A 26,444-nucleotide genomic window follows, 5' to 3' on the forward strand; every position below is an offset into this window, starting at 1 on the left:
ACATACTCACTACATGGAGAAAAACAGTGAAACATTTGGCAAGATGGTTTTTTCCATACCAGCTCATCTTAAAAACTCTACCTTTAAAATAAAATATTTATCTGCAATGAAGCTAACTGACTTCCTATGACTGTCCTGCCTTTAGCTACAGCCAGGGTTTATTAGGACGTCACTCTTAACACACAGTATTATAGAAGCTTTAAAAATAAACCATTTGGTGATGCATGGAGTTATGGCATCTATGGAGGGGAACATCTCTGCTTACAGGAAGCCTTTGATGAAATAATAATATGGGAGACAAACTGAGTACTTTTGTCCTCTATCCCCGTTCCCTGCTCTGGAGTAAAATCTATCCTATGTGGAAAAAAATCAATACATATATTTCTTCTTTCAAATCACTGCTGGCAAATTAGATCCACATTTCTTTGAGAGAAATTGCTTTAGTGAGAAGCCTCTCTATCAAAGGAGATTTCAAATACCTTGTGTTTCAATGTTTTTCATGTGTGCTTATATAATACATTTACTATGTAGGAAGAGTTATACTCTGTACTATATTTGTTGACATAATCTAGAGGTATCTTAGTAGCATATCTCATATTTTGAAAGATATTTTGACTACATGTGCTTATTTGGTACAGTTTGGGGACTTCAGATGTTGTATTTGACATATAAACAGCTATGAATGATGACCAAACTTTCAAACACGATATATAAAAAATTACATTTTCCACAGCCCTTGCTGATGGATGGTGGGGTATAAGAACCTCTAATGGAACTCACTGATACTTGAGAAGATGCAGGCACCTCAGTATGCAAAGATAGTAAAAGACTTAACTGTTGACTGAAATCGCCTTGTATAGAGAATACCTGGTTCTCTACCACGGCCTTAAAGCCACTTAGAAAGTGTCATAGTGACATAGCAGAGAAGCAGCAGAAATAATCAGGCCAGCCAAAGCTATATTCACATTACTCATAATGGGATCCCTCAGCACACAGACATTGAATTTCACAGGCATGGATGAGTAATTTAAAATTACTGTCCTGTTCAGCTGAACCCAGGACAATTAGTTATCATTTTGAATGTATTGTCCTGTGATGTGAGATCATTTTCAGTAGGTATGGGATTATGCAGCTATTACATTTAATAAGTTTACATCTTAGAAAAGCTTCTTTTTCTTCTGACAAGTGGGTAGGAAGGCACCGTGCAAGACAACCTAAGGGAAGCCTTAATTCTGCACATTTAGTGGCAAATTAGTCATAATAACAAGTTGCCCTAGAAACTTGAAATACAGCCTGAAGAAGAATTTACCACATATTTAATCATAAAATTCTTCTTTTCTTCCTATTGCCATGAAGAGCCACAGCTGAGCCTTGGTGATGGCATGCTATTCCCATCTACAATGCATCCCCACTTACTGAAAATGAGCATCTGCACTGACACTGAAGTGCAACCCCAGGCTTTGGTAGTTTGGGTTTAACGCATGAGATGAGAGGGAGGAGAAGGCTCAAATAATTTTGGAGCTCATTCAGTTGATCTGAAATTTTACCTGCTCATTGTTTTTCCAGGTGTTCATTTGGTAGATGATGGCTATTAGTCCCATGGTCTTTCCCCATAGTCCAGGGTCACTGAAAGGAATTTATTCAGAGAGGAGAGAATTAAGGCTCTTCATCCATAAGGAGAAGCTGCGAACAGACACCCCATCAACCGTTAATGGGCCCTGCAGAGGAGCAGGGAGTACAGCACAGTCAATTGGAGAAAAGTGGGTTCTAAAGGCTACATTGTACTCAAGGACCAAATTCTTAAAAGCAAGGGAAAGTGTAGAGGTAAGTGCCATGGTTTGGAGCTGCACTAAGTGGCCTGAGTAATTCTTGCTCACCAAAGGCTGTGAGAAGAGTTCATCACTGAAGTAGGTTGTCAGCACTTTCATTTCCATGCTCCTGCCTCTGTTTCAGCCCATGCTCCTTGGCTTCTCAGTTTTTTGCATTAATGACACTACCAGTATACAGTTACATTCAGCTTACTAGGAAAGCAGATAAGTTCAGTTATAGTTACATCATTAACAATCAACACGTTTTTATCCTGTGTCCATAAAGACCTGTCAAGGTAGGTACAGACTAAATTTCTTTACCTTATTTATAAAAGGTAAATATTAGTTTTCATTTTAATGTCAAACTAATAAAAGAATTAATATCCTTGGATAAAGAAATTCTCCACTGATGTCTCAGGCTGCAATGAAATTTTGCTGAAAGCCAATCTATTTCACACTGAGTTTTCTTAAAATTATTCCACATCAATTGGAGGCAGGAAAGATGAGTAAAAAGGCTGGCAAGATATTTGTGCTGTCTTCTATGGGGTGTACTGGGAACAACTTCTTGAACCATCAAATAATGTTTTACAGCTTCTGAGATTATATTACTTCTCCTTGTCAGTCACAAGTACAGGAAAAAAATAGAGCTCTAGTAAACAGAGATGATGGGGATTTACAGGGCCATTCAAATAATACATAAACAGGGATTGAAAGACTATATAGGCATATAACAATGTTTCAGAAAATGTTTTTAGATATTTAATAGTACGCCTAAATATTATTTACTGGCATCCCCCTAAGTATTCTGTTTATCTTTTCTGATACTTTGTCCTCTTTTTTTTTTTCTCTTTTAGGTGGTTTATTAATACAGTATTTGACAGAAGTCACACATCCTTCCCCTATCATTACATTGTTTTCTTTTACTTGGATATTATTATATTTCAATCTGTTTTGGAAAAATTGTTTTCAGCTTATCCTCCAGTTACCATAAGTGAGAAGATGCATTTAAATAATGACAAGTTGTGTAATATATGTTTATAGAAAAATCTGAACTCTCCTACAGTATATAGAGAGAATTATAATAATGGCACCCAGTTTTGGATAAAAAAGTTTCAGAGCGTTGTGAAAATAGGCTGCATAGCCAGAATGTGCCCCCATCCTCCAAAGGAGAAATAAAACCTGCCAGCCCAGTTTAATTGGTGGAGATGGAATTGCCTTAGAAAATCACTACTGTATCTTCTTAAGGACGTACATGTTGGAGTCTTGCTAATCCTTATCCACTCTGTCTCAGAAGCTGTGCAATGCTCACTCAGGTGTCCAGGAGGTACTTTGGCTTAGCTCAAGGCAAAGGGAGGCAAGGAGGTGCTTTGTCTATGTGGACATCTTTGGAGCACCTTTTGCTTCCTCTCCCATGAGCACTTTGTGCTTGTGGGCTGCATCATTTGTTGTGATCTTATTCCCTCTTAACAGGAAATTTCCTGGGCTGTACAGCCAGTATGTAAAACTGGTGTGCTATTGATAGGGACCTAGAAAGCGGGAAAGCAGTGGTGTTTCAAACTCATCTGCCACCCACCCCACCCTTTTTTATGGGGGCATGTTTTGTTAGTTTTGTTTTTTTTAATTCAGTACTGTCAAATGCTTTGCTTGAAAATAATTCCTGCAATATTCTGGATTCCCATTTGTTTGACAAATATGAGAAAATCAAAATTAAAGATATTTGCCATAGAATCAACTCCAGACACTAAATGTGAGCCACATCCAAAAGGACTGCTTTGTGTTCTGGAGAATTGTTTCCTAGTCAGAAAAAAATTGCCCATTTGGGGATGTTACAGGTGGCACATTAGAGATAACCATTCAGACCAGGTACAATAACAGAATCTCTGATGAGTATAAAAACATTTCTTTTTCCTAGTAGAAGTTAAAAAGAATCAATATCAAAAATCTTTGTAACTATGATTGCCTTTCCTGATAAGATCCAAGGTCTCTCCCACCCCACTTTGCGAAGCAAATTTCCCAGGCAGTCATGAGCCCATTGCCCCTCTGGCACAGTGCTGGCAGTGAAGATTTAAAGGATCTGCTTCTTCCACTGCCTTTTTCCCCAATATGTTTAATGAAATATCGTCATGTTTCCTTGTACCAGAACTGCTTCAAAGAAAGAACAGATTTATTTCAAAATCGAAGTGCAATCTAAGAGTCTAGTCTAGTGCATTAAACAGCAGCCTTCCATAAGGAAAGATTGCTGGCTTTTCATGGTTAATAAATTAATGGGGGGGGGGGGGGCAAGGAAAACAGAGGCACAGGTCTCAGTTCAGAAGGTTTAATCATGAATGATAACAAGGAATCAAAGGAGGAATCATCAGTAAGTAGGAAAATACACACCTACACAAGAAGTTCTGTTGCTGTAAGAAGTCTCAAATATTAAAAGGCCTGCCAAATTAAAAAAAAAATATATTCAAAAATTATTTGGTATAAGAGCAAGCTGCCAACTAAAGAAAATGCTCAACCAAATTTGTCTACACAGGGTCATTTTTCAAATGGTATTAGAATAGAAAAATTATAACACAAAGAAGTCTGTAATTTTAGCAGATGATTACTAACTGCCCTAATTAAGTGGCTTTAATTGACTCCATTGAAGTCAAGAGACAATGCCTACGTACATTGCTGCAAGACTCAGTAATCATAATTTCTGCAAAGTAACTTTTAAATGAGTTATCCTGCAGCTTTCATTATCTAGATGGCTGTTTTCTATCCCTGATTTACAGATCCCCAGGGGCTAGTGTGGCACTGAAGGTGACTAAGAAAAACATGTTTACTGTCAATACACTTTTCCTGGGAGCTTTGAAGGATCCCAAAATTGAGAAAGATAAAGAAGAGAAAGGGGGCAAAGGAAATACACTTTTTCTGCTTTATTATGTATTTCTAACTTTCTAAGCATTTTCAAAACATGGAAAGGTATCTTCTTGCTTTCCCCTGAAGAATTAATTTTGTTCTCCTTTCCTTAAAAGGAAAGACTATTAAGAAAAGAAAAATTAGGCACAAAACCAAAACATTTCAACATGTGCAACTGTTGCTCCTAAAACATACTTTATACTCCTTATAACTTTATCTAATCTCACTACTGAAAGTGGGCAACTTCAACTAAATTTTTTTTTTTTAGAGAGTCTGAATAATACAACTTCATCAAAAAACAAATTAACCTGTGGTGTCACTATTCAGCAAAACTTTTAATAACTGAAGACACAGCCCTATAGCAGGAAGCATTAAGGCCTCTTCTTTTGTTTTCTCATTTACCCCCATAACTCCTTCATTTAATCTTAAAATCTGGCAAAAGCCATTAGTCCCTGTTCCTCCCATGAAATCACTTTATGGATCTGCAGCCTGTTGCTTTACTGTCATTCCTTTCTTCTAAGCTGAATACGTTCAACTTTCCTGCAGTTAGACGTTATAAACCCTTCTCTCTTTTATTTGCACTCTTCCCAACTCTCTTATTTATCTTGTCTTGTTTTTCAGAAATATCGTGCTCGAAAGCTTAATGTAGCATTTTAAATGTTACCTTCCCAATTCAAAGGACTATATATTTTCCAATTACAGCTTGTGTTCTACAGGGAATCAAAAACTCAGAGTGGAGACCAGATCTAAAGTATAAAAGCCTTGTACTAGAGCAACTACTTTAAGAGTATTTTAACACAAATATATGAAAAAGCTGAATTAAAACCATGCGTATACATAAGTAGCTCAGTCACTTCTGAGTCTTTGAACATTTACCATGACTAGCTTAGGGGTTTTTTTAACTCAATACTTAATTTTTTGTACAGTTTCCCCTAACAAAAGAAAAATATATAATTTCTTCTATAATTTTTTCTCAGTTACTTCTTTAATACCTTTTCTCCATTTTTCCCTGAAGATATCCAAGAAAACAGTTGGTAGCCAATGTTCTATGGTAGGTTTCTTTTTTCCTCTTCTGAATAAATTGAGGAAATAATCTGGTCTACTTTTCCACCCTTGGAGAATCATAGAATGTTTTTCTGTTTAACTCCACAATGCTCATTTTCTTTATTATTTTCTTCTGTGGGGCAAAAGAAGCTCATTAAATTACAGTCACATTTCTTTAGATACTTCAATAAAATTCACATAGGTCAATACTGAGAATGCTGACACCATTTTCTCAGTTTTATTTACTGGTTCTGAGAAGCTAATGCAACAGTTACAGTCAGCTGTGAGATTGACAGTGCTGTTTTAAAAAGAAATAAAGAAATAAAAGTACTGTCCACATTTGGAATCAAGCTTTCAGGGGTGGTGTGCCTGTATATGACAAGTGTGAAGCTTTGCACCCATTTCCCTCCTTGCCTTATTTCTGCCAACTCAGCCTGGGGTGGACAGTAGGTAATACTTTCTTCAGCACAAGAAACTGCACAGAAAAGAAAAATACTAAAACTACAGGGAACAACAGTGCAGCACAATACTAAAAGAAGACGGAGACAGTCAGGAAAACTACTGAAGCAATGAAGACTTGCAACAACTGCAAGAAGGGATCAATAAATATAGGCAACATGTAGATATCTGTTTGAATTCTGCCAGTCCCATGGAAATTAATATAAAGTGACACTGGAAACAGTAACACTGCAGTTGAAAACAACTCTCCAGCTAGTCCAGCTAATATGGTGCTGAGTGGTTAAGACATCCTCTTGTAGACATTTTTTCCCCAAGACCTGTTGGAGAAGAGATAAATAGATACCTAAAGAGCAAAAAATTCACAAGTAGACATTGCAGCTTACCAGAATGCCCGTGGTTCTCACCTTGTTCACTATTATCTCACTACATTACTGCAGTTCCCTGGGGAACACAACTCAATGAACACCATCAGCACCCTAGAAGCATAAGAAGGGCCAGACAAGTTCCCTGAGGTTTTCCCCAGCTGCATCTACTGATAAGGGTCCAGGTGATGGTATTTAAGTAAATCTGTTGCCAGCTAAATTCTCCTTGAGCAGCCTTTAATACAGATTTAGCTGTGACAAGAAAGATAAGGTTAAGTCCATAAAAGGTAGTCTTGTGTCAAGTAAAAAAAAAAAACAGGAACACTGTATATATCAAAATACCCTCATAAAGCAAAGGGGAGAGGATTTGGCACAACATGGGAGCACTTTATACTCTTATAAACCTGATTATTAGTGAGAACCCTAGATTTTATTATGCCGCAGTTTGTACTGGTCCCTCTCCTGACTGCAAAGCAGCAGTTTGCACCACCTCGGTGTCTTGTCCAGCACATGGGCATGCAAATGTATACTCCCATTCCTCCAAGTGTCTAAGGAGCAAATACACTTCAAATATACTTCAAAGACTGGGTATTCAGTTTTACAAAGTTCACATTGTAGTAGGTGCCTTTACATTAGCCTCCTGGAGAGTATCAGGAGATTTGAGTTATTTCTGGTGGAGGACAAAAAGTTTTTAAAAGTTGTGATTTTTTTACAGTTCTTATGAGAACTGCCATGTAAAATTTATTTTACTCTTTGTGGGTTTTTTGTTTATGATTTTCAAACATTTGTTCACTTAGTTGTTTATTTAAGGAAATAGTAATATTTATCTTCGGTGTCTTTGTTTGGAGGTGTGGGCACTGGATTGTAGATAGTTTCGTCATATTGCAGACTGTGACAAACTAAAAAGTCTCAGGTTCCTGCAGGATTTAGAAGTTGCCAGCAGAGGCTGGAAACAGTGAAAGGCTCTGCCCAGAGCTAACATGCATGAAATATCATATGTGGGAAGGAGAACACAGTGCTGCAGAAACCCAGTAAAGAGGTAACATCTGTGGAGGATCCCTTTGCCTGGAAAATTAAGAGGTTGTATGCCCCATAATATGCCTTCCAAAATCTTTATACAAGACCTTCTTGAAGGAATAATAAATCGCCTTAGTCGATGAGGAATGGGTTAGAGACCAGTTGAGCAATCTGGACATCCATAAATCCATGGGTCCAGATGGGATGCACCTGCGAGTGCTGAGGGAACTGGCGGAAGTCATTGCTAGACCACTCTCCATCATCTTTACCAAGTCTTGGGAAACGGGAGAGGTGCCTGAGGACTGGAGGAAAGCAAATGTCACTCCAGTCTTCAAAAAGGGCAAGACGGAGGACCCGGGTAACTATAGACCGGTCAGCCTCACCTCCATCCCTGGGAAAGTGATGGAACACTGTCGTGGTTTAAACCCAGTCAGGTAACTCATTCACTCACTCCCCCCCTTTCTTTCCCTCCCCCTACTCCCGGAGGGATGGAGAGGAGAATCGAAAAGAATGCAACTCCCACGGGTTGAGATAAGAACAGTTTAGTAACTAAGGTATAACACAAATCACTACTGCTACCACCAATGATAATAATGATAAAGGAAATAACAAGGGAAGAGAATACAACACCTCAGCACCAGCTGACCGATAACTTGCCCCCCCCAGCCCGACCAAGCACCGACCGATACCTCCTCCAACCCTGCAGTCTCCTAGCCCTTCCGGCTAACTCCCAGTTACATCCAGGGCATGACGTGCTGTGGTATGGAATACCTCTTTGGTCAGTTTGGGTCAGGTGTTCTGTCTCTGCTTCCTCCTGGCTTCCCCTCCTCCCTGGCAGAGCATGAGGCTCACAAAGTCCTTGGCCAAACCAAAACATCACTATCAGCTCTGTTCCCAGGCCGAAAGTCAAAACACTGCACTGCACCAGCTACCAAGAAGGAGAAAAATGACTGCTACTGCTGAACCCAGGACATTATCTACCCCTTATTCCATACCATTCACGTCATGCTCAGATCCCACATTTTCAATATACCATCACTCTTATCTAAGTGCATGGAGCAGTAGCTATAAAGCTGCTGCGTCCATCGGGTCCATGATGTCAGGCTTCATCTCTTGTAACAGTCTTCCAGAGCAGGAGAGACTGTGTGCAGTGTTCACACTCATGAATAACCTGGGCAATAGTGTCTATTGCTAAGTCCACCCCTCGATCATGAGTCCATCTCTGTGTTGCATCTCTGCTCTGATGGCCTGAAGTGCCATGGGCCCACCAGGCTTAAAATAATTCACTGTCCCCTTCAGCAGTTTCTGCAGCTTGCTGCTGGGGACTCCACACAGCTGCCTTCCATCTCTGACGCTTCCAAAGCACTGGAGGGGCCCAGTGGACTAGATACTTGCCCATACTGTCCCACACACCCTGCCACTCCTGGCTGTCCAGCCTTGGGGAGAACCTCTTGGTCCCCCTGCATCGTCGTCTAACCCCAGACAAGACCCAAACCTGACTCTGCTTAACTTTTGAGATCCGACAAAATGGCGGTGGGTAAAACACAGCCTGTGTGTGCCAACATGCTGATCCCCATCACAATCAGCAGGCAGGTCCCAAGGATACCCAAAGGCCATTCAAAACCTTCAGAACTCTCAGTTGATGCTGCTGTACTTGTCACTGGGGCTGGTGTAGCTGCTGTGCTTGCCGGCTCTCCCACCACCGGCTTCTCTTTTCCTGAGTCCAGCTCTTCCTCCTCTGCCCTGCTGGGAAATGCTGCGTGGTCTCCTGCATCCTCCTGGGGCTCGGCTCCTCCGCTGCCTTCTCCCGCTGCTCGGCAGCCGCCTCCTTCCGCTCCTCGACCGCCCCGACCTCCTCCACCGGCAGCCGTCCCCTCGCGGCCTCTGGCTCCGCTCCCGCCGCCGCTTGGTGCCCGGGGCCGCTCTCCTGAGCCGCTTCGGCTGCCGCCGGCTCCCGAGGCCGCTCCCCCTCGGCTCCCCGCAGCCTCACGAAGATGGAGAGTAGGGTGAGGGCCAGGACGGTGAAGAGCAGCCGGACGACCAGGTACAAGTCCACGGCCGCGTCCGTCCCGCCCTGCTGCTGGAGCCCACCCGTACTACAAGCCATTGCCATAAAGCACAGTGAGACAAGAACCTTAGCCCAGGCCCCACACTTGATAAACACTAACACAGCAAATACCGGCTCTACCTAAGTTACAACATTCTGAAGCTGTGAGATCAAGAGAAACAACTCTGAGAGCCAATAAATCAGCATTGTGATGAGTGACTATTAATCTGGTCAGATCTGTCGTTATCTCAACCCTTCGTGCCCCACGTTGGGCGCCAAAAAGAACTGTCGTGGTTTAAACCCAGTCAGGTAACTCATTCACTCACTCCCCCCCTTTCTTTCCCTCCCCCTGCTCCCGGAGGGACGGAGAGGAGAATCGAAAAGAATGCAACTCCCACGGGTTGAGATAAGAACAGTTTAGTAACTAAGGTATAACACAAATCACTATTGCTACCACCAATGATAATAATGATAAAGGAAATAACAAGGGAAGAGAATACAACACCTCAGCACCAGCTGACCGATAACTTGGCCCCCCCAGCCCGACCAAGCACCAACCAATACCTCCTCCAACCCTGCAGTCTCCCAGCCCTTCCGGCTAACTCCCAGTTACATCCAGGGCATGACGTGCTGTGGTATGGAATACCTCTTTGGTCAGTTTGGGTCAGGTGTCCTGTCTCTGCTTCCTCCTGGCTTCCCCTCCTCCCTGGCAGAGCATGAGGCTCACAAAGTCCTTGGCCAAACCAAAACATCACTATCAGCTCTGTTCCCAGGCCGAAAGTCAAAACACTGCACTGCACCAGCTACCAAGAAGGAGTATCCTTGGTGCCATCTTAAGGCATATCAAAGATAAGAGGCATATCAAGGATAAGAAGGTTATGAGGGGCAGTCAACATGGCTTCACCAAGGGGAAATCATGTTTGACCAATCTCTTAGCCTTTTATGAGGAAATAACATGGTGGATGGATGATGGCAGAGCGGTGGATGTGGTCTACCTTGACTTCAGCAAAGCATTTGACACAGTCTCCCACAGCATCCTCACAGCTAAATTGAGGGAGTGTGGTCTGGATGATCAGGTAGTGAGGTGGACTGTGAACTGGCTGAAGGAGAGAAGCCAGAGAGTTGTAGTCTATGGGGCGGAGTCTAGTTGGAGGCCTGTAACTAGTGGAGTGCCTCAGGGGTCAGTACTGGGACCGGTATTATTTAATATATTCATCAATGATTTAGATGAGGGAATTGAGTGTACTATCAGCAAGTTTGCTGATGACACTAAGCTGGGAGGAGTGGCTGACACGCCAGAAGGCTGTGCTGCCATCCAGCGAGACCTGGACAGGCTGGAGAGTTGGGCAGGGAATAAATTGATGAAATATAACAAGGGAAAGTGTAGAGTCCTGCATCTGGGCAGGAACAACCCCAGGTTCCAGTATAGGTTGGGGAACGACCTGTTAGAGAGCAGTGTAGGGGAGAGGGACCTGGGGGTCCTAGTGGACGACAGGATGACCATGAGCCAACACTGTGCCCTTGTGGCCAAGAAGGCCAATGGCATCCTGGGGTGTATTAGAAGGGGGGTGGTTAGTAGATCGAGAGAGGTCCTCCTTCCCCTCTACTCTGCCCTGGTGAGACTGCATCTGGAATATTGTGTCCAGTTCTGGGCCCCTCAGCTCAAGAAGGACAGGGACCTGCTGGAGAGAGTCCAGAGCAGGTCAACAAAGATGATTAAGGGAGTGGAGCATCTCCCTTATGAGGAAAGACTGAGGGAGCTGGGTCTCTATAGTTTGGAGACGAGGAGACTGAGGGTGACCTTATTAGTGTCTATAAATATATAAAGGGGGAGTGTCACGAGGATGGAGCCAGGCTCTACTCAGTGGCAAACAATGATAGGACAAGGGGTAATGGGTACAAACTGGAACACAAGAGGTTCCACTTAAACTTGAGAAGAAACTTCTCAGTGAGGGTGACAGAACACTGGAACAGGCTGCCCAGGGAGGTTGTGGAGTCTCCTTCCCTGGAGACATTCAAAACCCGCCTGGACACATTCCTGTGTAACATTATCTAGGTGTTCCTGCTCCGGCACAGGAATTGGACTAGATGATCTTTCGAGGTCCCTTCCAATCTCTAGCATACTGTGATACTGTGAATATTGAAAGTGCCACATGCCTGAAAAGTTATATTGATTTAACATCAGAAATAACTGTCAGAATTTTCTCCCCTTAATCCCAAGAGACTCAGGCTGGGGTTTCACACTGGCAGATGGCCTACACACCACTTCCTCCAAACACTTTCTCATAGCCAAGAATTAAAATTTACAGAATTCAAAAGAAATAACTTTAACTTCCCCAATCAAACCCAAGACCACTGACCTGAGAACTGTACACAGCCCCTCACCAGGCAGCTACGCAATGCTATTGTGCACAATGCCTTCTGTGCAGCTCACATGCTATTGAAATCAATAAGAAAGATTTCCTCTAATAGTTTTTGAAAAGGGCTGGAGCACAGTACAAGGCTGCCATGCTCAGAATAGAGGGTATGCATCAACAGAACAATTTTTAGCACCTATAAATAAGAAAACAATGTAGAAATTATGCATTGCCCTAACTGCAGCAAGAAGAACACAAAAATATTAATGTAATTACATGAAAAATACCAATTATTACAAATTTATTTTTCATGCTTTCATGCCGATTCATTTTCTTGGTAAGCAGCTCCAGTGCTCTTTGCCATCCATATGTCTGTATGTGCATATATTCAGATATATGTATGTACAAACACATATGCACTTTTTATTTCTGCACCACAGGCCAACATGACTTCTCTGCCTCTTCAATAACCAGATGGCAAAGATATATGCCTGTGCAAAGGCACTGTATTCTGGATCATTGCTCTTTGCTGTTTTTCAGCTGGATGTCACTTCAGATTACCTAGTGTTGTCTGAAGTGCAACACAAGCCCAACAAGCCAATTTCTATACTTTTGTAATACACTTGCATTCACTGACACTGCATGAGGTATAAATAAGTACAGATATTGCCCTAATAAATCTACAGTAATATAAATCTAGAAAAATAATCTTCTGCATTAGCAATCAAATAATATACTGAGATAAAATGAACCTTTAGGGAAAATACTTAAAGACTGAAGGATGAGTGAAGTATGGAACGTTTAGCTAAGTAATGATTAAATAGGTACAGGAACTACATATTAATATTTGATGAATTAAGTTGGAAAAAAATACGTAGGGTAACGTAAGGGGGTATAGCTTAAAGCCATGTGAAGAAATCTCATCAGGAAGACATATTAGATTGGGGAATAGTCTCTCAAGAAAAGAAGTATTAACCCTATAATTTAGATAACTGAAAATACAACTGGAGAAAATACCAGAAAACGACAACATGCAGCAAATATTCCAGGATTTGAGGGAATGATCTAGAAGACAAATGGTGACAAGAGTCCTATCTCTAGTTTCAGCTGACACTTCTTTAAGCTCTTGCCAAATGAGCATGAGACAGAGCTTTTCTGCCATGGGGACCAAAAGGGATATCCAGGAAAAGCAGAGGACCCTGACACCAGTTGTTAATGGAACATCAAGCTTTGCTAAAGGTAAACAGAGACTGCCAGGTTAAGGGCACGGAGACTCAACAAAAATCATTGAACAAAAGACAAAATCTGTTTATATGGCTCTGTTATTCAGTTAGAGGAATCAACATTTGGAGAATATGTTCTACAGCTGTTTCTCCACACTTATGTTTATAAAGGATTAACTGCTTAAACAAGCCGTGCAAACTTGTCTGCTGCTTCTCAACTTCACGTCTTTTGGTTCTCCCCTCTCCCAGCAGTAGAAGATGCCATTCAGGTTCAGGTCTACTTAAGCTGATCTGACTTGTATAGAAAGTCCACTGCTTCAACAATAATAGGCCCCATTCTGTGACTACATTTCTTTAACCAGAAAATGTCCACTGAAATCAAAAAAGGGGTTTTACATACCCATCACACAGCAGTGAACAGCAAGTCTTGTCTAAGGACTTCATTGTTCTTTCTGTGCAAGATATGGCTCATTGTCAGAGGCTGTCCTGGGTTCAGCTTAAGCCACAGTATTGGCTTATATGATTTTTCATCTGCTTAAGTGTATAATTTATGTTTACAAAGTGCAGATTCATAACTAAAGTAAGAGCTAGTACTTGCCCTGGACTAACATCTCTGTTTTCACCCAATAGCAAAAACTGACGTAATGTATCTTTTTTATCTTTTGGAATTGCCTACAAGTCCACATTATAAAATATATATAAATAAATAGATGTTATGCCTACATTTAAATTATATAATCTGTATACTTGTACTATATATATATTCATATATATATATACCTTATGTGCAGAGGAGAGAGTTTCAAGCCAACCTTATTGAGATTCAAAGCACAGCAGACCTTTTTCTCATCATATGAACATGACTATTTTGAGGCAAATTTGCATTTTGTAGCCAGAGGCCTCATTTGCAGGTGACTGAACTATCAATTAAAATAGCTTGTGTAGGTTTTTCTGTAGGTTTTTCATATAAACAGGTCATTGCTCTTTATTCAAGTGGTGAGTGGCATTTTAGACATTAATAACAGAAAGTTTTCCTAAAGATCTCCAGTACTGTCTTATGGATTGGCATTTTCTTTTCCCCAAGCTAGTGGAGGAATGAAGATGCACCTTTCCACACATTGTCACACTGGTCAAGAGTCTTAGCAGTATTATAGATATGTGCTGCTATAACAAGTTGTCTACCTTACCAATTAAAATTTAAAAACTCAATTCAGATCATATATGGTTATCAAAAAAATCCATCAATGGCTCCTCTATAGCCTTAAACCTTTGAGACTTTGGACTTTGAATAAAGTGAAAAACAAGTTAACAGAACTGAACTGATTTCAGGATTGGTACTTTGATGAAGCTTAGGATAGTCCTGTTTACCTTGCATTGTTTCAAAAGCAATCTGTTCTTGACCTACATGTTGTTTATAGCCAGTTTTCTATGGTTATTTGCAATTTATCTGTGCTGTTCAGTTGCATATTTATATCAGGTCCAGCCTCATAATTCAGCTCCAAGCCACTCTTCAGTGTAAGCATGTTAAAATAGGTCATGAACTCCATACTCACAATTACTACAGCTCTATTTCTATTATTGACTGATTGTTCTTTCTTAGGATATTTTTATTTGTCTCAACAATGCACTTAAGTGTAACTGGGTTCAGCACTTCTATGATTAACGGATTTTTAGGTTAGCTATTTAATCATGGACCAACAATTTTGTCACTGGTAGTGAGTCAATCATCCTACAAAATACACAGTTAATGTTTGAGGTTTTTGTTTCGTGGTTGGTTTGTTTTTCATAAACTGTTCATCAAACACTTGTGAATAACGAATGCACAACTACTTAGTATCAGACATTATATGTAAATTTAGGGCCCAATTAATCCAATAGTTTATCAAGAATACTTAAGTAATATTACCTAAAAGCATCAAATTAATTCTCTAATAGCCAACTGAACTTTCTGACTGTGCATAAGTGTTTGCAAAACATGGGCATGCACACACAGCCCCTACCCTCAAGCTGCTGCTGAGCTAGCCTGAGCCTTGTACTCACCTTCACCAGCCTCAGGGAAAGCAAAGGATTCGCAGCCTCACTCATATTTTCATTCAAAAATTGCCCAAAACCAATAATGTTATGCCTAGTGGAAGTGAAATGTCATACTTTACATTCCTTTTATGACTTTATTTAATATGTATATGGTTTTCTTGATTTAAGATATAATCTGTCAATGTATATTTGTACCACCACCTCCAGGATTGCTGTGGTGTAACTAAGGTTCAGTTATAATTTTCATTATAAATATATGCAGTAAGTTTGAATAATTTTTTGTAAAGCATACCAAGCTGTCTGCTTGGATGTGTTGGATTTTTCCTCCATGAAATTGATTTAAATCTTATACGACATTTTTCTAGAGAGGCCAAAAAATAAAACTGCATCTCTCAATATTAATAGTTACATTCATAAGAAAAAGCAAAAAACTTTTTTACATAGATTACTTTTTTAAGAGTTTACACAAAAGCAATGAGAAAACCAATACTGGCTATGTAAGTTTTATCAGCAGCTTTGGATGGGGTTATACTAGTGTCTCACAATGGGTAAAAACGTGAAATCACCGAACTCACCATAATGTAGCTTTTCTAGAAACTTCAGAGTATACAATCTACTCTAATTTCTAAATGAGGCCAACCAATGTCAAAGATGATATGTTTCACAGATGATGATTAAGTAATTCAGGGTCAAAATACTGTAACTTAGGTCTTGAGTATGAAAACCTTTACTTAATCCCTTTGAAGTCAACCAAGCTGCCTGTGTGTTTAGGGATACCTCTCATGAAGGAAGGATTTCTTTCTTAAAAAGTATCTGGGAATAAGGATAGAGTAAAACCACATATTTCACATTTAGGTATTTTATCTAAACAGCTGGAGTTTGGTCAGCAGATTCCAGGAAGTTTGTCAGATTTCTGAATTTTATAACAAAGATACTCTGCTTTAATAATTAGAATTTAATAATTTAAATCGTGTCTTTGCATTCCAAAATATAAACAATTAAACCCCCATGATTTATGTTATATATTGCACATGTAAAGCAGTCAAGTGAATCACTGGTCACTTAGACATGCAATGACATGTATAGAACTATTCCCTTCACAATTTATTAGAAAAAGCTGAAATTGAGAGCTTTTTTACAAATAGAACATCTTGGTTAAAAATGTTAGTCTGTATTAACTGAAATATTCTATCCAGGATTTGATAAGTTTAAGCAAGATCTGTATGTCTGTTGGGTCATATTTGAAACCAAAATTAACTCTGAATCAAAAATCAAATTATAGGTCTTTGCAGAATGTCAAAATCTGGTTCTCTTACAGCTGTGCTGAAAAAAAAAAACAAAAACAAAATCAAAAACAAAAACAAAAACAAAAAAAAATGCAGAAAGCCTAAAGAAATTGCCAAAGCAGACTCTTTTATGCAAAAAGTCCATGGAGCTGAATTTTTTAAATTAAGAGAGGTGTGACTATTTGATGTGTTTCGCCTGAGTACTTTATATTGCTTATAAAGGCCCAACAAAGTGCCTGACGAATTCTGCAGCTCTATCTGTTGTGGAGCCCTAGCAGGTACAGAGCTCAAAGAAACAGTCACCTCCTCCCATTATATGACCTTGTTCAAAGCACAGTATGTAGCTGCAGGAAGTGAGAACTGATAGTGCTGCAAGCTGTTATAGGCAACATTACCTTAGTCATTCTTTGGGTGGAGGAAGGAAGAAGGAAATTTTCTGAGTTAAAGTTGCTATAATTAATTTTCTGTGTGTGCACTTTACTCATACAGTCAATTTGTCATTGAAGGGTATCATTTACTCTTCTCTCCACAGACTTTTGAACAGCAAAGTAAAAGACGTTCGATATTGCAAAGTATGCAATACTGATGATAAAGCAGAAAAATCAGTGCTTTGCAAACCCTCCCATCACTTTGAGTCCTTTTTTCCAGCTGGGCTCTAAAGGAACTTTCCATCAAAGCCAAAAGAAAAATATATACAATTTTAAACCTTTACCTGACCTCTTGTTTCCAAAGGGTTACGCCTTAAACCTCTGGGTCCTTCCAACTTTCTTTTTTCTTGTTAGAACTTCCTTTTCAGGTGTCCTCCATGCCTCTTTATGGTACAGACCAGGCTTTCACGCCAGCTACCTCCTGCTCTGCTGGGAGCCCACACAGTGGAGCCACACTCTGACCTTGCCTTCAAACACAAAAGACAAAAGGGAAAGGATGAAACCAACTGAAGCAAGAGAAACAGTTGTACTAGGCAGCAGACGAGAGAGTGAAAAACCGCAACAACATAGTATTAGTGGGAACTGCAAGTTACAGCAAAATGCGCTGCACAAAAAGCATTTTAACCCTAACTCTGCAATCCAGAGGATTTTTTGTCCTTGTTATGTCATGGAATAGATTTCTTATTCTCAAGTGCAGGTCTTGTGAAGCCCAAGCAGAACTGTACTAGAAGAAACTGGAGAAACAAACAAAATTCCAGGTGGCTGCTCTGTTAAGAGAGGTTTTACAAAGACTGGTCTAAATAAGGAGTGAACCGACCTTTAAAGTAATAGAACCAAGGAAGATTGATAAAAGTATTGATTGAAGGAGATATTAGTAGAAGTATTTTCATATCTATTCATCTTTACTGCATGAGCCAGATGACAAATTTTTGAGCCATTTTTTAAAAAACAGGACTTCTCAGAAACAGGATGAAATACAAATACCAACTGCAACATTAAAAGTGATATCATATTTAACATAGAAGCATCTCTGGTGTATCTCAGAAGACATACTAAAAAAAAGGTCTTATGAATAGAAGTCTTAATAATGCTTAACCATAATAAGAGGGTAGGAGAGAAAGGATTAAGATCTAGTGAATCATTGTGAGGATATGCACATCATAATGTCTTCTAAAAGTGAATCCATTTCTAAGAGCACAGACTTACAGAGAAATCACATCTCACATCTGAATACTTACAATTTTAAAATATGAGTAAAATAACTCAGCTCACAATGATGAGTTCTCCCTGCTGTTGACTCTTTTTTTCCTTTTGCAGCCTGAGTTAAGCACCATTTCTAGTGAAAGCAGTCTAATGTTTTCTCTGTAGAGTTTAGTTTCACAGTTATAATCCAAGCTTTTTATTTGCAACACTAGCCCATTGCAGATTAGGGAATAAAGGAAAAATTAGGATGTGTGGAGGTGCATTTCAGTTGTCAATTTGTTTGCTTTTAATTTCTCAGAGATTTGCGATAAGAGAAGATTGTTGAGAGAAATCATGGTTTTTCGAATGTGTAGCAGTTTTGAATGGGATTACTTTGAGCTCTGCATTTTTTCTCCATCCTTTGAAGCATTGCAATCATGTTCTGATTTCCAGATTCACCCTGCTGTATTTTTACCTCATATCAGTTGAATGTATGACAGATATAGTGCATGGCATAGTTCCAGTTAAATATTGCTGGAAGAGCAAACACTGAAATCACAAGGAGCCTCAAGAAGGGTGAAAAGAGCTTTGCCTTACTCAGCACAACAAAGCCGTGGGCAGAAACACCTATGGTTAAGAGCGCAAATTCCTTTGGAAGACCTCACCAGCTGCAGACGTCTGTATAGACACATACTTGCACATGCATGCAAACATATATTTGTCTGTTTTCTACGGTCTTGTCTATAGCATGCAAATCTTTAATATTTTTTAGTGAACGCTTTGGTCGGTTCATTATCAAAGACCATTTTAAATCAACAGGATTCTTAAATTAATATTTGCACTTAAAACTGAATTTTGTCCTTTTAGGGCTTTTATTGAATCATTCTGAGAGAAAATGAGTTTAAGATCAATTAAATAAATTTACAAAACTCAGAAGTGAATGTAGGTATTAAGTTTCAGTTTTCTAACCTGCTTGAATGTTGACCTTCGAAATGACTTGTAACCATCTGCTCATAACATCTATATATTTCTTGAAATTGGGGAAAAAGAGTTCAGAGCATGAATTTCCTAAGGGCTCGATTCTTGGCAGAAGCATAACTAGGGAAGCATGACCTATAATTTCCCAGCCTAAAAATCTCTGGAGTTATCAGCAGAGATGGTGAAGGGAGGTTTTAGATGTTGAGGGCATAGCCAATTAGAAAAGTCACTTTAAGTGGATGCTAAAGCAGGGAGAGAAGGATCTTGGCTGGCACTCAAAATTTAAATAGAGCATAAAAAGCTGGTATTTTATTATTTCACGAGGAACTAAAGGAAAGTAATCAAGAATAGTTTGTACAACTTATCATAGGAAAGAAAAATAGAGGGACTGCAATTCAGATTTTCAAATCCAACAGTTTTATGAACTAAATAAGTAATAAATCCAAAAATAACAAAATGAAATAGAATTTAAGAAGCTATTTTAAAAAACAATTTGAATTAAACAGTATATTAGTTAGCATTTGAGCAAATTTATGTATTTTTATATTGTTACAGCTCTTGGTTGGGTATAAACAGCAGGATAAGTAGGAAGGTAAAACTCCTGGAAATCACAATTACTGCATTTTACAATGGCAATTTATATTTACAGTATTCATTGCTCAAAGTTGAAATTGTGACAAGTCTGTAACAGCTGTCTCTTTGAAACCTGTTTACTATAAGACACATTTTCTGAAGGCTTATACCCAGTCCCCAGTAAATGTATCACACACAGATGTCCCTGATGTTTTATCAAGGCTCATAGTTTTGTCCCTTTTCTCCAAATACAATGATATGTTTTGCTATCTCTGCTTTTGTAGTGCTACAGGTTGTATTCAAAGGAGAAATGCCTTATATAGGCTTATCTTTGTTATTTATGCAGAAGAGCAAACAAGTGTAAAGAGCAGATAAATGAAAGGTCCTTCTCAAAAGGAACATGGGAGCTGGAGTCCCAAGGTTCCTGAATGTGCTTACCTTTAACCACGGCAAAACAGGTCAATGAGTGAGTCTCCATAGACATGGGATACTGATCGCACGTTAAAGAGTGAGTTGGGTGAAGAAATGCAGTGAAGAATAACAGCAGAGCAAAAGGGAATTTAAATCTGCTCCAGAGTTCTGAAAATTGGCAGAGGCACAAGATGATTACAGCTGTTTATTTCAGATACTGAAGGATCATTAGGGAGGTTTTATGGAAAAGATTTATTAATTTGTCAAACTTACCTTAAATATGTTTTCTCTTTTTATCACACCTCCACAAAGCTAAAAAGTCATATCATAACTGTTATTGAACTAAGCTTTCAAACGGCCTTTAGGTAAGTACTGTCTGTGCATCTGACCATGATTCACAGAGGTGAAGTGGAACAGGAATGGTTAATTGACTGGTCTTTATAAAAGCAGGATGTCAAAAGCAAGGAGCACTGTTTTGCTCCCAGATTTTAATCAGAAAGCTTTCTATTAAGACAAACAGGTAGGTAGGTAGATAGATATTTGCATGTCTTGCACCTCTGGCAGTGATTTCAGTCTGTGGAGGCAAGGTGTAAGACATCAAACAAAACTCTCTTCTGATGTTGGCAGTAGCAGTCCTCACCTAATTTGACATGTGTAATTAGTGTCTCAAGGTGCAAGGTAGTGAAGAATCCTAACTACAGTCTGTGTACGAGAGAACAAAGAGTAAGAGAAATGCTTATATTTAGCCTTGATGTACTTTCAGTTTTTAAACCAAACAGAAGTGTTAAATAAATAGCTATGAATAGATTTGAAAACAGCTAGCAACAATAAGACAAAGGACTGGAAGAGATTAAGAATTTTTTTTTTTGGGGGGGGTATTTTGACTTCTTTTCCTCTTTCACACCTTATTAACCTCTTCTTACTTCCCATTTCAGCGAAGTTTCCACAGTACTGATGTCCATGCCTTGGCTTGTCAGACTGTTACAACTTTCCCTCCTGAGCTGGAGGGCAGCTCTTCTTTATCAGAAAGGTACTCAATAGGAAGGCTCATGGCTGAGGGCATGTTCTACAACTTTATTTTCCAGAACCACCAATTTTTATTCCCTTCAACATAAGTATCCTGTCTTGTTAGTCAGCTTGATAGTTGTCAACCGCATTAATGATAGGGAAAGGAGCAAGAAGAATTGTTTAAAATTCTGTAATGAAATAAGGACAATGGAAATTTTGGCTGAATAAGAGGAGAAACATCTATCTCTTAATGGACAGCTGCAATAAATTTTGAAATATCAATTTGGTCAAAACACTGGAAATAAGCTATAAAGAACAATTTCTGCACTGACACGAGATGAACTTCTAACCAAGAAGCTTTTATGTGTCTCTAACTTCTGAATATACCAATAGAACAGGAAGAGGGTGTGGATATCAAAGAAAATTGCTTTAGGGAATTTAATCTCACTATTAGCCATTTGTCCCCATGGATGTTGTCATGAAATGAAAAACATCACCTAGAGCTACTATAATGGTAAAATGAAAAAGAAATTTTTATTTGAAAGAAAAAGTATATCAGATGTTTATAAGACAGTAGACAATAACACAACAAGGTCAGATTTAGCAGATAGAAATGGTTCTTGTGTAACTGGACACCAGCAGGAAATATATCTTTGTTTAAGGATTAATTGCCACCTTTCAGCAACAGAGGTTTTCCATCAGGAGGAAGCTTGAAGAGAGAGATTTCTTGAAAGGAAACATTATCCTTGTTATGTCCCAGGGCTTTCAGAAAGGTAATTGAGCCTTCTTAAAAGCAAGGAGCTTCTGTAAGTGGCATTATACTGACAGTAACCACCTTTCAAGCATCAGGTTTTCACTTCTGTTCAAGTATTGTGTCATTAACATATAGAGATATTTATCATGTACAGAATGTCACAACAAGGAAACTTCTAAGAGCTTACCTTGATAAAAAGGAGCTCAGTTTGTCTGAAGGGGAAAAAGCAGTGTTGGCTTATGTATTAAAGTACATATTAAAATCTTATGGTGTTTGGAGAAAGGCAGAAAATCACTGAGGAGATGTTCCTGAACATCTTTTGGTACTCTGTCTTTCTCCTACCTTAGGTATAGCTTGTTCTGCTCCCAGATTCCCAGTGTGTGGCCATGCAATAAACAGTCTCACAACACTGAGGCTTTTGCAACAATAGCTTGGTCCCCTTGCACAATTATGTCAGTGTATCTTTTCCATGTACGTGTTCCCAGTTTCTAGGGGAAGCAGACCCCGAAGTTGCAGGACAGCAGGGATAAACTCCCTAAAGAGGAAAAGAGGAAAACCAACAGAACTATTTCTTGTTCTTGTAATGACATTTTTTAAGAAACAGACCTTCCACAAAGGTGGTACAGAAAACAGGATCTTCAAACATAATTTACCTAAACCAAAGCCAGAAACCTTTAAAATAGTAACTGGAGAGGAAATCTATTTTCACCACTTCAGTTAGATGCTTTCACTAAGAAAAATATCCCTTTCAGAAATCTCTCTAATATTTCTCCTATGAAGTGAAGTCAGTGAGGTATCCAGGGAACTTTACATCAGTAAAAAAAGTCATAGCTCTCCTGCAAGTTTTATGACTAGAACCATCTCCTTTTCACCTTCTTTTTATTCCATTCTGCTCCCTCAGTGGCCTCTACTCTTAAAATACTTAAAAGAGAAGCTAAAGCATGAAGATTATACCGGACTATTCCCACAGACGACTCCTGCTCCCTGCTGCTCCCAATATTCTTGCTAGCAGGATCTCCACTCTTGAGAATATTCTTTGGATGATATCTAAATGTCAACTGTGCCAACTTCTGAGACCTTGAAAATGCAGTATGTGTTGGGTTAGGATTAATATCTGTCACTTGACTCACTGGTCTTGCCACCTTCCCATATAAGTACCTTAATTTACTTTCCATATATATTCTTCTCTGCTGAAATGAAAGACAAGATAAAAGACATAAAGCTGATGTGCTGTTTGGTGACCGAGGCCCCTGTCAAGAGCTTAGAACTGGACTAAGACCACAAGCTCATTTCACATAACCAAATGAACAGCGGTCATACTATAATGATTTCTACAGCTGCTAAGAGCCATGGCCTTCAGACGATATACTGAATTCAGTATTTCCTTATGCAGATAGATAATCATTTTTTAAGCTCAGAAATCTAACATCTTCCAACACGAGAGTAAATTTCTTGTACTGTGAAGACTACAAGGATCAAATCTGCATCCTGTGTTCCAGGTACTCAGCTGTCATTCTGTGGCCCACTTTGAGTTTTACATATGCCTGAATTGAATTAAAGCCTGAAACTCAATGACTTTTATCAAGCTGTTGACTGTGAATCTGAAACTTTTCATTAACAGAGTCTTAAATGGAAATACCATATTTATAAGGTGATATACATTTATAAAAATTGCAAAATAGTAACTTTTCTGTTCTTTTAGCATGTTAAAATCATGATCTTAGCAGTGAAGAAGTAATTAGTTTGTCATTCTACAAAAAGCCAATGTGTACTAAGCATGTTCATGCCCCTAGAAGGGAGACAGCTATTAAATTCCTTACCTTTCCTATGTAAAAAGCTATTCTGGAAACATGCAAGTACTGTGATTCTTCCAAGCACTACACATCATTTCAAGAAACATTAAACTATTACCTTCCCATTTTTAGTTCTTACATCTTTCATCAAAATAATGACTTGGAGCGAAACAGTGAACAGCAAGCCAGGTCCTACAGAAAGAAAATTTTAAGAATATGTGGTAGAAAACCACAGTATAAAACCAAAAGGGAAAACTAAAGCAGTAAAATATTGTACTGTTTCTTTAGAATACAGAGCAGTGAAGCAGTAATTTACAATTAAATACCACATTTAGCATGCTGTGTATTCAAAGTAACAATTCAATAACATGATGTAATAACTCAATAATATAATTTCCAATACATTCTTGGTTAACGACTGGCCTGTTTATTAATAGCCAAAAATGAAACTGCTATAAACTTTCATTATGGTAGTCAGTAATGATGCATTACCCATATTATTTCCCATTAAAATTAATTGTTATTGGGCATTGTACCTGAAGTTCCCAGAGGTATATTTGTCCTTAATTGTATGAGGAGAAATTTCTGGGGAAAAAGAAAAATACAACAAAAATCCCCAACAAAACAGAAAAAAAATCCCCAAAACACCACCAAGCTTTGTTGTATTCTGAGTTCACGTACTTCACTGTTTTGTTTTAGAACAAAGTTATTTCCAGAATTGCTCATCACCCACATGGGAACTAACTGTTCGAAAGAGCTCCCTGGCTGCTTCCAGCCTGCTTCTGCTCCCACCTCTGAAACCTTCACTGTACCCTGATTGAGGGCAAAATTTTCCAAAGGTCTTTTTGAAGTGTTTAAATTCCATTTTCTGTTTTATATCCTCACCACCAGAGCACTAAACAGCCCAAAAGAGTTTTTATTAATGACTAACATCTGCCCAGTGCCATTATATATCATATAGAACCTTTTTTTTCTCTAGCTATGTACTGGCTGTAATGTTTCTGAAGTTTGGTGTAAGATCTGTGGTTTAGTCTAAGAGGAGCAACTTTTAAGTCTTGTAGTCATTTCCCAGCCCCGTTTCTTACTGTGTATGTTTTCATTTCTAGTCTGCCTATACCATATCCCATTGCCTGCAGGTCTTCCTGACCACACCCTTATACTGTGAAAACATTAACTCGTTGCAACCCAACTGACTGTTAAGGAGAGGAGAAAAGGCAGAAAAAAATTTTTACTTACTGAGATAAAGACTGGAACTGTGAGAAAATTTACATGAGAATAAGTCCATAATATTTTTCCAACGATGGAATAAAAATTAATTGGGAGGTACAGTTGCACTATGCTTGATATTGAAATCAGTCACAAGATTCAATGTAAGATTCAATCAGATTCAAGCCAAACCTAGTCTTTCCCAGTCTAGGTTTTATTTATTGAAAAATAAGGGATACTGGGGTGGGAGGGGGGAGGCGATAGAGGGGGAAGAGTTTGGATTTATTTTTTTTAAACTGACATTTTCAATTTTGCCAAATTACTGACTTCTCATGGTTTAACCTTTTTTATTTTTTTTTCCTACATAATGGAGATGAATTATCACCTTAAAGTCAACTTCTCAAAGGTACAGTTGGAATTAAGAGCACAGTTGCAAAACTGGAGGATTCTAGAGCCCAAGTAAGAGATATGCTGCAGATTTTAAGATATCCTTTATATATGTTTGTGTCCATGTAGTAAATCGGAACTTCAGTAGAGCCTTCTGTTTAAACCAATGGGACAATCACCTCTTAGTGTGGGTATGCAGGAGGAAGAGGAGGGCAGAACCCACTACTCTTCCCAAGTACCACAAAATGAGGTTCAAATTTTGGCTTTTCTGCATCTTTTGAGCATACCTCAGTTTACAAAAATGGAATTTGCCATTATGGTGGGACACTGTGTCTAAGACAGGCTGGCACCTTTCTATATCTCTCCCTTTCCATATCTAATCAGAGACTGGCATAAGTGATATTGTGTTAAAAAGTAGTTTGAATTTTACAGCCTGTGTATTTTGGAATAGAAAGGATCTAAGTGCTCATTTCTTGAGTTACCTCTCTTTGAAGCTTGCAACAAATCAATCTGTGCCCTTTATCTAAGATATGTGAAAATTAGGCACAAGGCTACAATACCATATTTATTCAAGCCTCCCAGAATTGAAACCTTTTCAATTACATTGTTTTGTTTTACATTTTGTGCAACAGTAAATTTATTTCTTATGCAGCAACTGAAGGCAGCATTTTTGATCTTTAGGCTAATTCATTACATCAGAACATAAACCCCATAAGCTAGAGCTAACAAGGGAAATATGTGTATTACCAAAAGCACAAGTTTTATACAATGGGAGATTCTAGTTGCAAAATGCTGAAAGTGTAGCAAATCCAAAATTGAAGTTACTACAAAACATTCAGTTCAATGAAAGCTGCAGTTCAGAGCAGTCTTACCACAGCTATGTTGACTCTTGAAATCACATGAAATGTACAAAGAAACACAAGGTTATAAAAAAATGCAATCTAAAAGATAAAAATCTCCTGATAGTCTGCTGCTTTGTTTGATTCAATATGAAATTTTAAGATCTGATTGTAAAAGACAAACTCAGTAATTTAATGACTTGAAATTAGGTCCTCACCTTTGTTTTCAGTCAAACCTTCTTCCTCACCCAGTCCTGTCCTCCATTCTTTTCTTCCAAAGACACAGTGAAAGAGGAAAAGAGTTTCTCACAGATGTGCAGATACTCCCCAGAGCCAGGTCAATCCCCTTGCATGACAGA

At 38.9% G+C, this 26,444-nt stretch overlaps 1 long non-coding RNA gene across 1 annotated transcript; it reads right to left on the reverse strand.

The window, feature by feature from the left end:
- Nucleotides 1-3,157: 3,157 nt before the first annotated feature.
- Nucleotides 3,158-26,444, reverse strand: LOC133268210 (uncharacterized). The gene is made up of 5 exons (XR_009742998.1): nucleotides 26,304-26,444; nucleotides 17,239-17,421; nucleotides 6,605-6,814; nucleotides 5,690-5,874; nucleotides 3,158-3,334 (listed from the first exon to the last, which is right to left on the reverse strand). It is a non-coding gene; the product is annotated as an uncharacterized LOC133268210 (long non-coding RNA).

The sequence above is a fragment of the Pezoporus flaviventris genome, unplaced genomic scaffold (assembly GCF_033815535.1).
Source record: "Pezoporus flaviventris isolate CSIRO_AGI_PZ_B2104156 unplaced genomic scaffold, CSIRO_AGI_Pfla_v1 ptg000013l, whole genome shotgun sequence".
NCBI classification, from domain to species: domain Eukaryota; kingdom Metazoa; phylum Chordata; class Aves; order Psittaciformes; family Psittacidae; genus Pezoporus; species Pezoporus flaviventris.